Here is a 14,414-nt window from a genome sequence, read left to right on the forward strand (position 1 = left end):
TTCCGATGCACATCTGGTGGCATTCTGTAATCTGTGGACTGTCAGAGTGTTGATGAAAAACAGAAATTGCATCGGGATTAAATACAACATTCACCATTCGCACTTTCGTCCATGGGAGTAATGTCTCAAACAGTCCACGCTTTGATCAATCCCTTGAAGACCACAAATGGCTTCCGATGCACATCTGGTGGCCTTCTGTAATCTGTGGACTATCAGAGTGTTGATGAAACACAGTAATTGCATCGGGATTGAATACAACAGTCGCCATGCGCAATTTCCTCCATGGGAGTAGTGCCTCAAACAGTCTACGCTTTGATCGTTCCCTTGAAGACCAGTAGTAGTTTCCGATGCACATCTGGAGGCATTCTGTAATCTGTGGACTATCAGAGTGTTGATGAACCACAGATATTGCATTGGGATTAAATACTGCAGTCACCATGCGCACTTTCCTCCATGGCGAGCAATGTCTCAAACAGTCTACGCTTTGATCGTTCCCTGCAAGACCAGTAGTAGTTTCCGATGCACATCTGGAGGCATTCTGTAATCTGTTGACCTTCAAAGTGTTGATTAAACACAGAAATTGCATCGGCAATGAATACAACATTCACCATGCGCACTTTCCTCAATGGGAATAATGTCTCAAACAGTCTACGATTTGATCGTTCCCTGGAAGACCAGTAGTAGTTTGCGATGCACATCTGGAGGCATTCTGTAATCTGTGGACTATAAGACTGTTGATGAAACACAGAAATTGCATCGGGAAAGAATACAACAGTCACCATACGCACTTTCCTCCATGGGAGTAATGTGTCAAACAGTCTACGCTTTGACCGTTCCCTGGAAGACCAGTGGTAGCTTACGATGCACATCTATAGGCATTTTGTAATCTGTGGACTATCAGAGTTTTGATGAAACACAGAAATTGCATCGGGATTGAATACAGCGGTCACCATGCGCACTTTCCTCCATGGGAGTAATGTCTCAAACAGTCTACGTTTTGATCGTTCCCTGGAAAACCAGTGGTAGCCTACGATGCACATCTATAGGCATTTTGTAATCTGTGGACTATCAGAGTGTTGATGAAACACAGAAATTGCATCGGGATTGAATACAACAGTCACCTTGCGCACTTTCCTCCATGGGAGTAATGTCTCAAACAGTCTACGCTTTGATCGTTCCCTGGAAGACCAGTAGTAGTTTCCGATGCACATCTGGAGGCATTCAGTAATCTGTGGACTATCAGACTGTTGATGAAACACAGAAATTCCATCGGGATTGAATACAGCGGTCACCATGCGCACTTTCCTCCACCGGAGTAATGTCTCAAACAGTCTACGCTTTGATCGTTCCCTGGAAGACCAGTAGTAGTTTCCGATGCACATTTGGTGGCATTCTGTAATCTGTGGACTATCAGAGAGTTGATGAAACACAGAAATTGCATTGGGATGAATTCAACATGCGCACTTTCCTCCACTGGCGTAATGCCTCAAACAGTCTACGATTTTATTTTTCCCTGGAAGACCAGCAGTAGTTTCCGATGCACATCTGGTGGCATTCTGTAATCTGTGGTCTATCAGAGTGTTGATGAAACACAGAAAATGCATCGGGATTAAATACAACAGTCACCATGCGCACTTTCCTCCATGGGAGTAATGTCTCAAACAGTCTACGATTTGATCGGTCCCTGGAAGACCAGTAGTAGTTTCCGATGCACATCTGGAGGCATTCTGTAATCTGTGGACTATAAGACTGTTGATGAAACACAGAAATTGCATCGGGATGGAATACAACAGTCACCATGCGCACTTTCCTCCATGGGAGTAATGTCTCAAACAGTCTACGCTTTGATCGTTCCCTGGAAGACCAGTAGTAGTTTCCGATGCACATCTGGAGGCATTCTGTAATCTGTGGACTATAAGACTGTTGATGAAACACAGAAATTGCATCGGGATTGCATACAAACGTCACCATGCGCACTTTCCTCCATGGGAGTAATGTCTCAAACAGTCTACGCTTTGATCGTTCCCTGGAAGACCAGCAGTAGTTTCCGATGCACATCTATAGGCATTCTGTAATCTGTGGACCATCAGAGTGTTGATGAATCACAGAAATTGCATCGGGATTGAATACAACAGTCACCATGCGCACCTTCCTCAATGTGTGTAATGTCTCAAACAATTTACGCTTTGATCGTTCCCTGGAAGACCAGTAGTAGTTTCCGATGCACATTTGGTTTGCATTCTGTAATCTGTGGACTATCAGAGAGTTGATGAAACACAGAAATTGCATTGGGATGAATTCAACATGCGCACTTTCCTCCACTGGCGTAATGCCTCAAACAGTCTACGATTTTATTGTTCTCTGGAAGACCAGTAGTAGTTTCCGATGCACATCGGGTAGCATTTTGTAATCTGTGGACTATCAGAGTGTTGATGAAACACAGAAATTGCATCGGGATTGAATACAATAGTCACCATGCGCACTTTCCTCCACCGGAGTAATGTCTCAAACAGCCTACGCTTTGATCGTTCCCTGGAAGACCAGTAGTAGTTTCTGATGCACATTTGGTGGCATTCTGTAATCTGTGGACTATCAGAGAGTTGATGAAACACAGAAATTGCATTGGGATGAATTCAACATGCGCACTTTCCTCCACTGGCGTAATGCCTCAAACAGTCTACGATTTTATTGTTCTCTGGAAGACCAGTAGTTGTTTCCGATGTACATCTGGTAGCATTTTGTAATCTGTGGACTATCAGAGTGTTGATGAAACACAGAAATTGCATCGGGATTGAACACAATAGTCACCATGCGCACTTTCCTCCACCGGAGTAATGTCTCAAACAGTCTACGCTTTGATCGTTCCCTGGAAGACCAGCAGTAGTTTCCGATGCACATCTGGTGGCATTCTGTAATCTATGGACTATCAGAGTGTTGAAGAAAGAAAGAAATTGCATCGGCATTGAATACAACAGTCACCATGCGCACTTTCCTCCATGGAAGTAATGTCTCAAACAGTCTACACTTTGATCGTTCCCTGGAAGACCAGTATTAGTTTCCGATGCACATCTGGTGGCATTCTGTAATGTGTGGACTATCAGAGTGTTAATGAAACACAGAAATTGTATTTGGATTGAATACAACAGTCACCATCCGCACTTTCCTCCATGGGAATAATGTCTCAAACAGTCTACGATTTGATCGTTCCCTGGAAGACCAGTAGTAGTTTCCGATGCACATCTGGAGGCATTCTGTAATCTGTGGACTATAAGACTGTTGATGAAACACAGAAATTGCATCGGGATTGAATACAACAGTCACCATGCGCACTTTCCTCCATGGGAGTAATGTCTCAAACAGTCTACGATTTGATCGTTCCCTGGAAGACCAGTAGTAGTTTCCAAAGCACATCTGGAGGCATTCTGTAATCTGTGGACTATCAGACTGTTGATGAAACACAGAAATTCCATCGGGATTGAATACAGAAGTCAGCATACGCACTTTCCTCCATGGGAATAATGTCTCAAACAGTCTACGATTTGATCCTTCCCTGGAAGACCAGTAGTAGTTTCCGATGCACATCTGGAGGCATTCTGTAATCTGTGGACTATAAGACTGTTGATGAAACACAGAAATTGCATCGGGATTGAATACAAACGTCACCATGCGCACTTACCTTCGAGGGAGCAATGTCTCAAACAGTCTACGATTGATCGTTCGCTGGAAGACCAGTAGTAGTTTCCGATGCACATCTGGTGGCATTCTGTAATCTGTGGACCATCAGAGTGTTGGTGAAACACAGAAATTCCATCGGGATTGAATACAACAGTCACCACGCGCACTTTCCTCCATGGGAGTAATGTCTCAAAGAGTCTACGCTTTGATCGATCCCTGGAAGACCAGTAGTAGTTTCCGATGCACATCTGGTGGCATTCTGTAATCTGTGGACTGTCAGAGTGTTGATGAAAAACAGAAATTGCATCGGGATTGAATACAACATTCACCATTTGCACTTTCGTCCATGGGATTAATGTCTCAAACAGTCCACGCTTTGATCGTTCCCTGGAAGACCACAAATAGCTTCCGATGCACATCTGGTGGCCTTCTGTAATCTGTGGACTATCAGAGTGTTGATGAAACACAGAAATTGCATCGGGATTGAATACAACAGTCGCCATGCGCACTTTCCTCCATGGGAGTAGTGCCTCAAACAGTCTACGCTTTGATCGTTCCCTTGAAGACCAGTAGTAGTTTCCGATGCACATCTGGAGGCATTCTGTAATCTGTGGACTATCAGAGTGATGAAGAACCACAGAAATTGCATTGGGATTAAATACAACAGTCACCATGCGCAGTTTCCTCCATGGCGAACAATGTCTCAAACAGTCTACGCTTTGATCGTTCCCTGCAAGACGAGTAGTAGTTTCCGATGCACATCTGGAGGCATTCTGTAATCTGTTGACCTTCAAAGTGTTGATTAAACACAGAAATTGCATCGGGATTGAATACAGCGGTCACCATGCGCACTTTCCTCCATGGGAGTTATGTCTCAAACAGTCTACGTTTTGATCGTTCCCTGGAAAACCAGTGGTAGCTTACGATGCACATCTATAGGCATTTTGTAATCTGTGGACTATCAGAGTGTTGATTAAACACAGAAATTGCATCGGGATTGAATACAACAGTCACCTTGCGCACTTTCCTCCATGGGAGTAATGTCTCAAACAGTATACGCTTTGATCGTTCCCTGGAAGACCAGTAGTAGTTTCCGATGCACATCTGGAGGCATTCTGTAATCTGTGGACTATCAGACTGTTGATGAAACACAGAAATTCCATCGGGATTGAATACAACAGTCACCACGCGCATTTTCCTCCATGGGAGTAATGTCTCAAACAGTCTACGCTTTGATCGTTCCCTGGAAGACCAGTAGTAGTTTCCGATGCACATCTGGAGGCATTCTGTAATCTGTGGACTATCAGAGTGATGATGAACCACAGAAATTGCATTGGGATTAAATACAACAGTCACCATGTGCACTTTCCTCCATGGCGAACAATGTCTCAAACAGTCTACGCTTTGATCGTTCCCTGCAAGACCAGTAGTAGTTTCCGATGCACATCTGGAGGCATTCTGTAATCTGTTGACCTTCAAAGTGTTGATTAAACACAGAAATTGCATCGGGATTGAATACAGCGGTCACCATGCGCACTTTCATCCATGGGAGTTATGTCTCAAACAGTCTACGCTTTGATCGTTCCCTGGAAAACCAGTGGTAGCTTACATTGCACATCTATAGGCATTTTGTAATCTGTGGACTATCAGAGTGTTGATTAAACAGAGAAATTGCATCGGGATTGAATACAACAGTCACCTTGCGCACTTTCCTCCATGGGAGTAATGTCTCAAACAGTATACGCCTTGATCGTTCCCTGGAAGACCAGTAGTAGTTTCCGATGCACATCTGGAGGCATTCTGTAATCTGTGGACTATCAGACTGTTGATGAAACACAGAAATTCCATCGGGATTGAATACAACATTCACCATGCGCACTTTCCTCAATGGGAGTAATGTCTCAAACAGTCTACGATTTGATCGTTCCCTGGAAGACCAGTAGTAGTTTGCGATGCACATCTGGAGGCATTCTGTAATCTGTGGACTATAAGACTGTTGATGAAACACAGAAATTGCATCGGGAATGAATACAACAGTCACCATGCGCACTTTCCTCCATGGGAGTAATGTGTCAAACAGTCTATGCTTTGATCGTTCCCTGGAAGACCAGTGGTAGCTTACGATGCACATCTATAGGCATTTTGTAATCTGTGGACTATCAGAGTGTTGATGAAACACAGAAATTGCATCGGGATTGAATACAACAGTTGCCATGCGCACTTTCCTCCATGGGAGTAGTGCCTCAAACAGTCTACGCTTTGATCGTTCCCTTGAAGACCAGTAGTAGTTTCCGATGAACATCTGGAGGCATTCTGTAATCTGTGACTATCAGAGTGATGAAGAACCACAGAAATTGCATTGGGATTAAATACAACAGTCACCATGCGCACTTTCCTCCATGGCGAACAATGTCTCAAACAGTCTACGCTTTGATCGTTCCCTGCAAGACCAGTAGTAGTTTCCGATGCACATCTGGAGGCATTCTGTAATCTGTTGACCTTCAAAGTGTTGATTAAACACAGAAATTGCATCGGGATTGAATACAGCGGTCACCATGCGCACTTTCCTCCATGGGAGTTATGTCTCAAACAGTCTACGTTTTGATCGTTCCCTGGAAAACCAGTGGTAGCTTACGATGCACATCTATAGGCATTTTGTAATCTGTGGACTATCAGAGTGTTGATTAAACACAGAAATTGCATCGGGATTGAATACAACAGTCACCTTGCGCACTTTCCTCCACTGGCGTAATGCCTCAAACGGTCTACGATTTTATTGTTCTCTGGAAGACCAGTAGTAGTTTCCGATGCACATCTGGTAGCATTTTGTAATCTGTGGACTATCAGAGTGTTGATGAAACACAGAAATTGCATCGGGATTGAATACAATAGTCACAATGCGCACTTTCCTCCACCGGAGTAATGTCTCAAACAGTCTACGATTTGATCGTTCCCTGGAGGACCAGTAGTAGTTTCCGATGCACATTTGGTGGCATTCTGTAATCTGTGGACTATCAGAGAGTTGATGAAACACAGAAATTGCATTGGGATGAATTCAACATGCGCACTTTCCTCCACTGGCGTAATGCCTCAAACAGTCTACGATTTTATTGTTCTCTGGAAGACCAGTAGTTGTTTCCGATGCACATCTGGTAGCATTTTGTAATCTGTGGACTATCAGAGTGTTGATGAAACACAGAAATTGCATCGGGATTGAACACAATAGTCACCATGCGCACTTTCCTCCACCGGAGTAATGTCTCAAACAGTCTACGCTTTGATCGTTCCCTGGAAGACCAGCAGTAGTATCCGATGCACATCTGGTGGCATTCTGTAATCTATGGACTATCAGAGTGTTGATGAAACAAAGAAATTGCATCGGCATTGAATACAACAGTCACCATGCGCACTTTCCTCCATGGAAGTAATGTCTCAAACAGTCTACACTTTGATTGTTCCCTGGAAGACCAGTATTAGTTTCCGATGCACATCTGGTGGCATTCTGTAATCTGTGGACCATCAGAGTATTGATGAAACACAGAAATTGCATCGGGATTAAATACAACAGTCACCACGCGCACTTTCCTCCACGGGAGTTATGTCTCAAACAGTCTACGCTTTGATCGTTCCCTGGAAGACCAGTAGGAGTTTCCGATGCACATCTGGTGGCATTCCGTAATCTGTGGTCTATCAGAGTGTTGATGAAACACAGAAAATGCATCGGGATTAAATACAACAGTCACCATGCGCACTTTCCTCCATGGGAGTAATGTCTCAAAGAGTCTACGCTTTGATCGTTCCCTGGAAGACCAGTAGTAGTTTCCGATGCACATCTGGAGGCATTCTGTAATCTGTGGACTATAAGACTGTTGATGAAACACAGAAATTGCATCGGGATTGAATACAAACGTCACCATGCGCACTTACCTTCAAGGGAGCAATGTCTCAAACAGTCTACGATTGATCGTTCGCTGGAAGACCAGTAGTAGTTTCCGATGCACATCTGGTGGCATTCTGTAATCTGTTGACATTCAAAGTGTTGATTAAACAAAGAAATTGCATCGGGATTGAATACAGCGGTCACCATGCGCACTTTCCTCCATTGGAGTTATGTCTCAAACAGTCTACGTTTTGATCGTTCCCGGGAAAACCAGTGGTAGCTTACGATGCACATCTATAGGCATTTTGTAATCTGTGGACTATCAGAGTGTTGATTAAACACAGAAATTGCATCGGGATTGAATACAACAGTCACCTTGCGCACTTTCCTCCATGGGAGTAATGTCTCAAACAGTATACGCTTTGATCGTTCCCTGGAAGACCAGTAGTAGTTTCCGATGCACATCTGGAGGCATTCTGTAAACTGTGGACTATCAGACTGTTGAGTAAACACAGAAATTCCATCGGGATTGAATACAACATTCACCATGCGCACTTTCCTCAATGGGAGTAATGTCTCAAACAGTCTACGATTTGATCGTTCCCTGGAAGACCAGTAGTAGTTTGCGATGCACATCTGGAGGCATTCTGTAATCTGTGGACTATAAGACTGTTGATGAAACACAGAAATTGCATCGGGAATGAATACAACAGTCACCATGCGCACTTTCCTCCATGGGAGTAATGTGTCAAACAGTCTATGCTTTGATCGTTCCCTGGAAGACCAGTGGTAGCTTACGATGCACATCTATAGGCATTTTGTAATCTGTGGACTATCAGAGTGTTGAAGAAACACAGAAATTGCATCGGGATTGAATACAACAGTCACCTTGCGCACTTTCCTCCATGGGAGTAATGTCTCAAACAGTCTACGCTTTGATCGTTCCCTGGAAGACCAGTAGTAGTTTCCGATGCACATCTGGAGGCATTCTGTAATCTGTGGACTATCAGACTGTTGATGAAACACAGGAATTCCATCGGGATTGAATACAACAGTCACCACGCGCATTTTCCTCCATGGGAGTAATGTCTCAAACAGTCTACGCTTTGATCGTTCCCTGGAAGACCAGTAGTAGTTTCCGATGCACATCTGGAGGCATTCTGTAATCTGTGGACTATCAGAGTGTTGATGAAACAAAGAAATTGCATCGGCATTGAATACAACAGTCACCATGCGCACTTTCCTCCATGGAAGTAATGTCTCAAACAGTCTACACTTTGATTGTTCCCTGGAAGACCAGTATTAGTTTCCGATGCACATCTGGTGGCATTCTGTAATCTGTGGACCATCAGAGTATTGATGAAACACAGAAATTGCATCGGGATTAAATACAACAGTCACCACGCGCACTTTCCTCCACGGGAGTTATGTCTCAAACAGTCTACGCTTTGATCGTTCCCTGGAAGACCAGTAGGAGTTTCCGATGCACATCTGGTGGCATTCTGTAATCTGTGGTCTATCAGAGTGTTGATGAAACACAGAAAATGCATCGGGATTAAATACAACAGTCACCATGCGCACTTTCCTCCATGGGAGTAATGTCTCAAAGAGTCTACGCTTTGATCGTTCCCTGGAAGACCAGTAGTAGTTTCCGATGCACATCTGGAGGCATTCTGTAATCTGTGGACTATAAGACTGTTGATGAAACACAGAAATTGCATCGGGATTGAATACAAACGTCACCATGCGCACTTACCTTCAAGGGAGCAATGTCTCAAACAGTCTACGATTGATCGTTCGCTGGAAGACCAGTAGTAGTTTCCGATGCACATCTGGTGGCATTCTGTAATCTGTTGACATTCAAAGTGTTGATTAAACAAAGAAATTGCATCGGGATTGAATACAGCGGTCACCATGCGCACTTTCCTCCATTGGAGTTATGTCTCAAACAGTCTACGTTTTGATCGTTCCCGGGAAAACCAGTGGTAGCTTACGATGCACATCTATAGGCATTTTGTAATCTGTGGACTATCAGAGTGTTGATTAAACACAGAAATTGCATCGGGATTGAATACAACAGTCACCTTGCGCACTTTCCTCCATGGGAGTAATGTCTCAAACAGTATACGCTTTGATCGTTCCCTGGAAGACCAGTAGTAGTTTCCGATGCACATCTGGAGGCATTCTGTAAACTGTGGACTATCAGACTGTTGAGTAAACACAGAAATTCCATCGGGATTGAATACAACATTCACCATGCGCACTTTCCTCAATGGGAGTAATGTCTCAAACAGTCTACGATTTGATCGTTCCCTGGAAGACCAGTAGTAGTTTGCGATGCACATCTGGAGGCATTCTGTAATCTGTGGACTATAAGACTGTTGATGAAACACAGAAATTGCATCGGGAATGAATACAACAGTCACCATGCGCACTTTCCTCCATGGGAGTAATGTGTCAAACAGTCTATGCTTTGATCGTTCCCTGGAAGACCAGTGGTAGCTTACGATGCACATCTATAGGCATTTTGTAATCTGTGGACTATCAGAGTGTTGAAGAAACACAGAAATTGCATCGGGATTGAATACAACAGTCACCTTGCGCACTTTCCTCCATGGGAGTAATGTCTCAAACAGTCTACGCTTTGATCGTTCCCTGGAAGACCAGTAGTAGTTTCCGATGCACATCTGGAGGCATTCTGTAATCTGTGGACTATCAGACTGTTGATGAAACACAGGAATTCCATCGGGATTGAATACAACAGTCACCACGCGCATTTTCCTCCATGGGAGTAATGTCTCAAACAGTCTACGCTTTGATCGTTCCCTGGAAGACCAGTAGTAGTTTCCGATGCACATCTGGAGGCATTCTGTAATCTGTGGACTATCAGAGTGTTGATGAACCACAGAAATTGCATTGGGATTAAATACAACAGTCACCATGCGCACTTTCCTCCACGGCGAGCAATGTCTCAAACAGTCTACGCTTTGATCGATCCCTGCAAGACCAGTAGTAGTTTCCGATGCACATCTGGAGGCATTCTGTAATCTGTTGACCTTCAAAGTGTTGATTAAACACAGAAATTGCATCGGGATTGAATACAGCGGTCACCATGCGCCCTTTCCTCCATGGGAGTATGTCTCAAACAGTCTACGTTTTGATCGTTCCCTGGAAAACCAGTGGTAACTTACGATGCACATCTATAGGCATTTTGTAATCTGTGGACTATCAGAGTGTTGATGAAACACAGAAATTGCATCGGGATTGAATACAACAGTCACCTTGCGCACTTTCCTCCATGGGAGTAATGTCTCAAAGAGTCTACGCTTTGATCGTTCCCTGGAAGACCAGTAGTAGTTTCCGATGCACATCTGGAGGCATTCTGTAATCTGTGGACTATCAGACTGTTGATGAAACACAGAAATTCCATCGGGATTGAATACAGCGGTCACCATGCGCACTTTCCTCCATGGGAGTAATGTCTCAAACAGTCTACGTTTTGATCGTTCCCTGGAAAACCAGTGGTAGCTTACGATGCACATCTATAGGCATTCTATAATCTGTGGACCATCAGAGTGTTGATGAAACACAGAAATTGCATCGGGATTGAATACAACAGTCACCATGCGCACCTTCCTCAATGTGTGTAACGTCTCAACCAATTTACGCTTTGATCGTTCCCTGGAAGACCAGTAGTAGTTTCCGATGCACATTTGGTTTGCATTCTGTAATCTGTGGACTATCAGAGAGTTGATGAAACACAGAAATTGCATTGGGATGAATTCAACATTCGCACTTTCCTCCACTGGCGTAATGCCTCAAACAGTCTACGATTTTATTGTTCTCTGGAAGACCAGTAGTAGTTTCAGATGCACATCTGGTAGCATTTTGTAATCTGTGGACTATCAATGTGTTGATGAAACACACAAATTGCATCGGGATTGAACACAATAGTCACCATGCGCACTTTCCTCCACCGAAGTAATGTCTCAAACAGTCTACGCTTTGATCGTTCCCTGGAAGACCAGCAGTAGTTTCCGATGCACATCTGGTGGCATTCTGTAATCTATGGACTATCACAGTGTTGATGAAACAAAGAAATTGCATCGGCATTGAATACAACAGTCACCATGCGCACTTTCCTCCAGGGATGTAATGTCTCAAACAGTCTACACTTTGATCGTTCCCTGGAAGACCAGTATTAGTTTCCGATGCACATATGGTGGCATTCTGTAATCTGTGGACCATCAGAGTATTGATGAAACACAGAAATTGCATCGGGATTAAATACAACAGTCACCACGCGCACTTTCCTCCACGGGAGTAATGTCTCAAACAGTCTACGCTTTGATCGTTCCCTGGAAGACCAGTAGGAGTTTCCGATGCACATCTGGTGGCATTCTGTAATCTGTGGTCTATCAGAGTGTTGATGAAACACAGAAAATGCATCGGGATTAAATACAACAGTCACCATGCGCACTTTCCTCCATGGGAGTAATGTCTCAAACAGTCTACGATTTGATCGTTCCCTGGAAGACCAGTAGTAGTTTCCGATGCACATCTGGAGGCATTCTGTAATCTGTGGACTATCAGAGTGTTGATGAAACACAGAAATTGCATCGGGATGGAATACAACAGTCACCATGCGCACTTTCCTCCATGGGAGTAATGTCTCAAACAGTCTACGCTTTGATCGTTCCCTGGAAGACCAGTAGTAGTTTCCGATGCACATCTGGAGGCATTCTGTAATCTGTGGACTATCACACTGTTGATGAAACACAGAAATTCCATCGGAATTGAATACAACAGTCACCATGCGCATTTTCCACAAAGGGAGTAATGTCTCCAACAGTCTACGATTTAATCGTTCCCTGGAAGACCAGAAGTAGTTTCCGATGCACAACTGGAGGCATTCTGTAATCTGTGGACTATCAGAGTCTTGATGAAACACAGAAATTGCATCGGGAATGAATACAACAGTCACCATGCGCACTTTCCTCCATGGGAGTAATGTCTCAAACAGTCTACGCTTTGATCGTTCCATGGAAGACCAGTATTAATTTCCGATGGACATCTGGTGGCATTCTATAATCTGTGGAACATCAGAGTGTTGATGAAACACAGAAATTGCATCGGGATTGAATACAACAGTCACCACGCGCACTTTCCTCCACGGGAGTAAAGTCTCAGACAGTCTACGCTTTGATCGTTCCCTGGAAGACCAGTAGTAGATTCCGATGCACATCTGGTGGCATTCTGTAATCTGTGGACTATCAGAGTGTTGATGAAACACAGAAATTGCATCGGGATTGAATGCAACAGTCACCATTCGCACTTTCCTCCATGGGAGTAATGTCTCAAATAGTCCACGCTTTGATCGTTCCCTGGCAGACCAGTAGTAGTTTCCGATGCACACCTGGTGGCATTCTGTAATCTGTGGACTATCAGAGTATTGATGAAACACAGAAATTGCATCGGGATTGAATACAACTGTCACCATGCGCACTTTCCTTAATGTGAGTAATGTCTCAAACAATTTAAGGTTTTGATCGTTCCCTGGAAGACCAGTAGTAGTTTCTGATGCACATCTGGTGGCATTCTGTAATCTGTGGACTATCAGAGTGTTGATGAAACATAAAAATTGCATCGGGATTGAATTCACCATGCCCACTTTCCTCCACTGGAGTAATGTCTCAAACAGTCTACGCTTTGATTGTTCTCTGGAAGACCAGTAGTAGTTTCCGATGCACATCTGGTTGCATTCTGTAAACTGTGGACTATCGGAGTGTTGATGAAACACAGAATTTGAATCGGGATTGAATACAACAGTCACCATGCGCACTTTCCTCCACGGGAGTAATGTCTCAAACAGTCTACGCTTTGATCGTTCCCTGGAAGACCAGTAGTAGTTTCCGATGCACATCTGGTGGCATTCTGCAATCTGTGGACTATCAGAGTATTGATGAAACACAGAAATTGCATCGGCATTGAATACAATAGTCACCATGCGCACTTTCCTCCATGGGAATAATGTCTCAAACAGTCTACGCTTTGATCGTTCCCTGGAAGACCAGTAGTAGTTTCAGATGCACGTCTGGTGGCATTCTGTAATCTGTGGACTATCAGACTGCTGATGAAACACAGAAACTGCATCGGGATTGAATACAACAGTCACCATGCACACTTTCCTTCATGGGAGTAATGTCTCAAACAGTCTACGATTTGATCGATCCCTGGAAGACCAGTAGTAGTTTCTGATGCACATCTGGAGGCATTCTGTAATCTGTGGACTATAAGACTGTTGATGAAACACAGAAATTGCATCGGGATTAAATACAACAGTCACCATGCGCACTTTCCTCCATGGGAGCAATGTCTCAAAGAGTTTAGGCTCTGATCGTTCCCTGGAAGACCAGTAGTAGTTTCCGATGCACATCTGGTGGCAATCTGTAATCTGTGGACTATCAGAGTATTGATGAAACACAGAAATTGCATCGGGATTGAATTCACCATGCGCACCTTCCTCCACCGGAGTAATGTCTCAAACAGTCTACACTTTGATTGTTCTCTGGAAGACCAGTAGTAGTTTCCAATGCACATCTGGTGGCATTTTGTAATCTGTGGACTATCAGAGAGTTAATGAAACACAGAAATTGCATCGGGATTGAATACAACAGTCACCATGCGCACTTTCCTCCACCGGAGAAATGTCTCAAACAGTCTATCCCTTGATCGTTCCCATTAAGACCAGTAGTAGTTTCCGATGCACATCTGGTGGCATTCTGTAATCTGTGGACTATCAGAGTGTTGATGAAACACAGAAATTGCATCGGCATTAAATACAACAGTCACCATGCGC

The sequence above is a fragment of the Schistocerca gregaria genome, unplaced genomic scaffold (genome assembly GCF_023897955.1).
Source record: "Schistocerca gregaria isolate iqSchGreg1 unplaced genomic scaffold, iqSchGreg1.2 ptg000169l, whole genome shotgun sequence".
Classification (NCBI taxonomy): domain Eukaryota; kingdom Metazoa; phylum Arthropoda; class Insecta; order Orthoptera; family Acrididae; genus Schistocerca; species Schistocerca gregaria.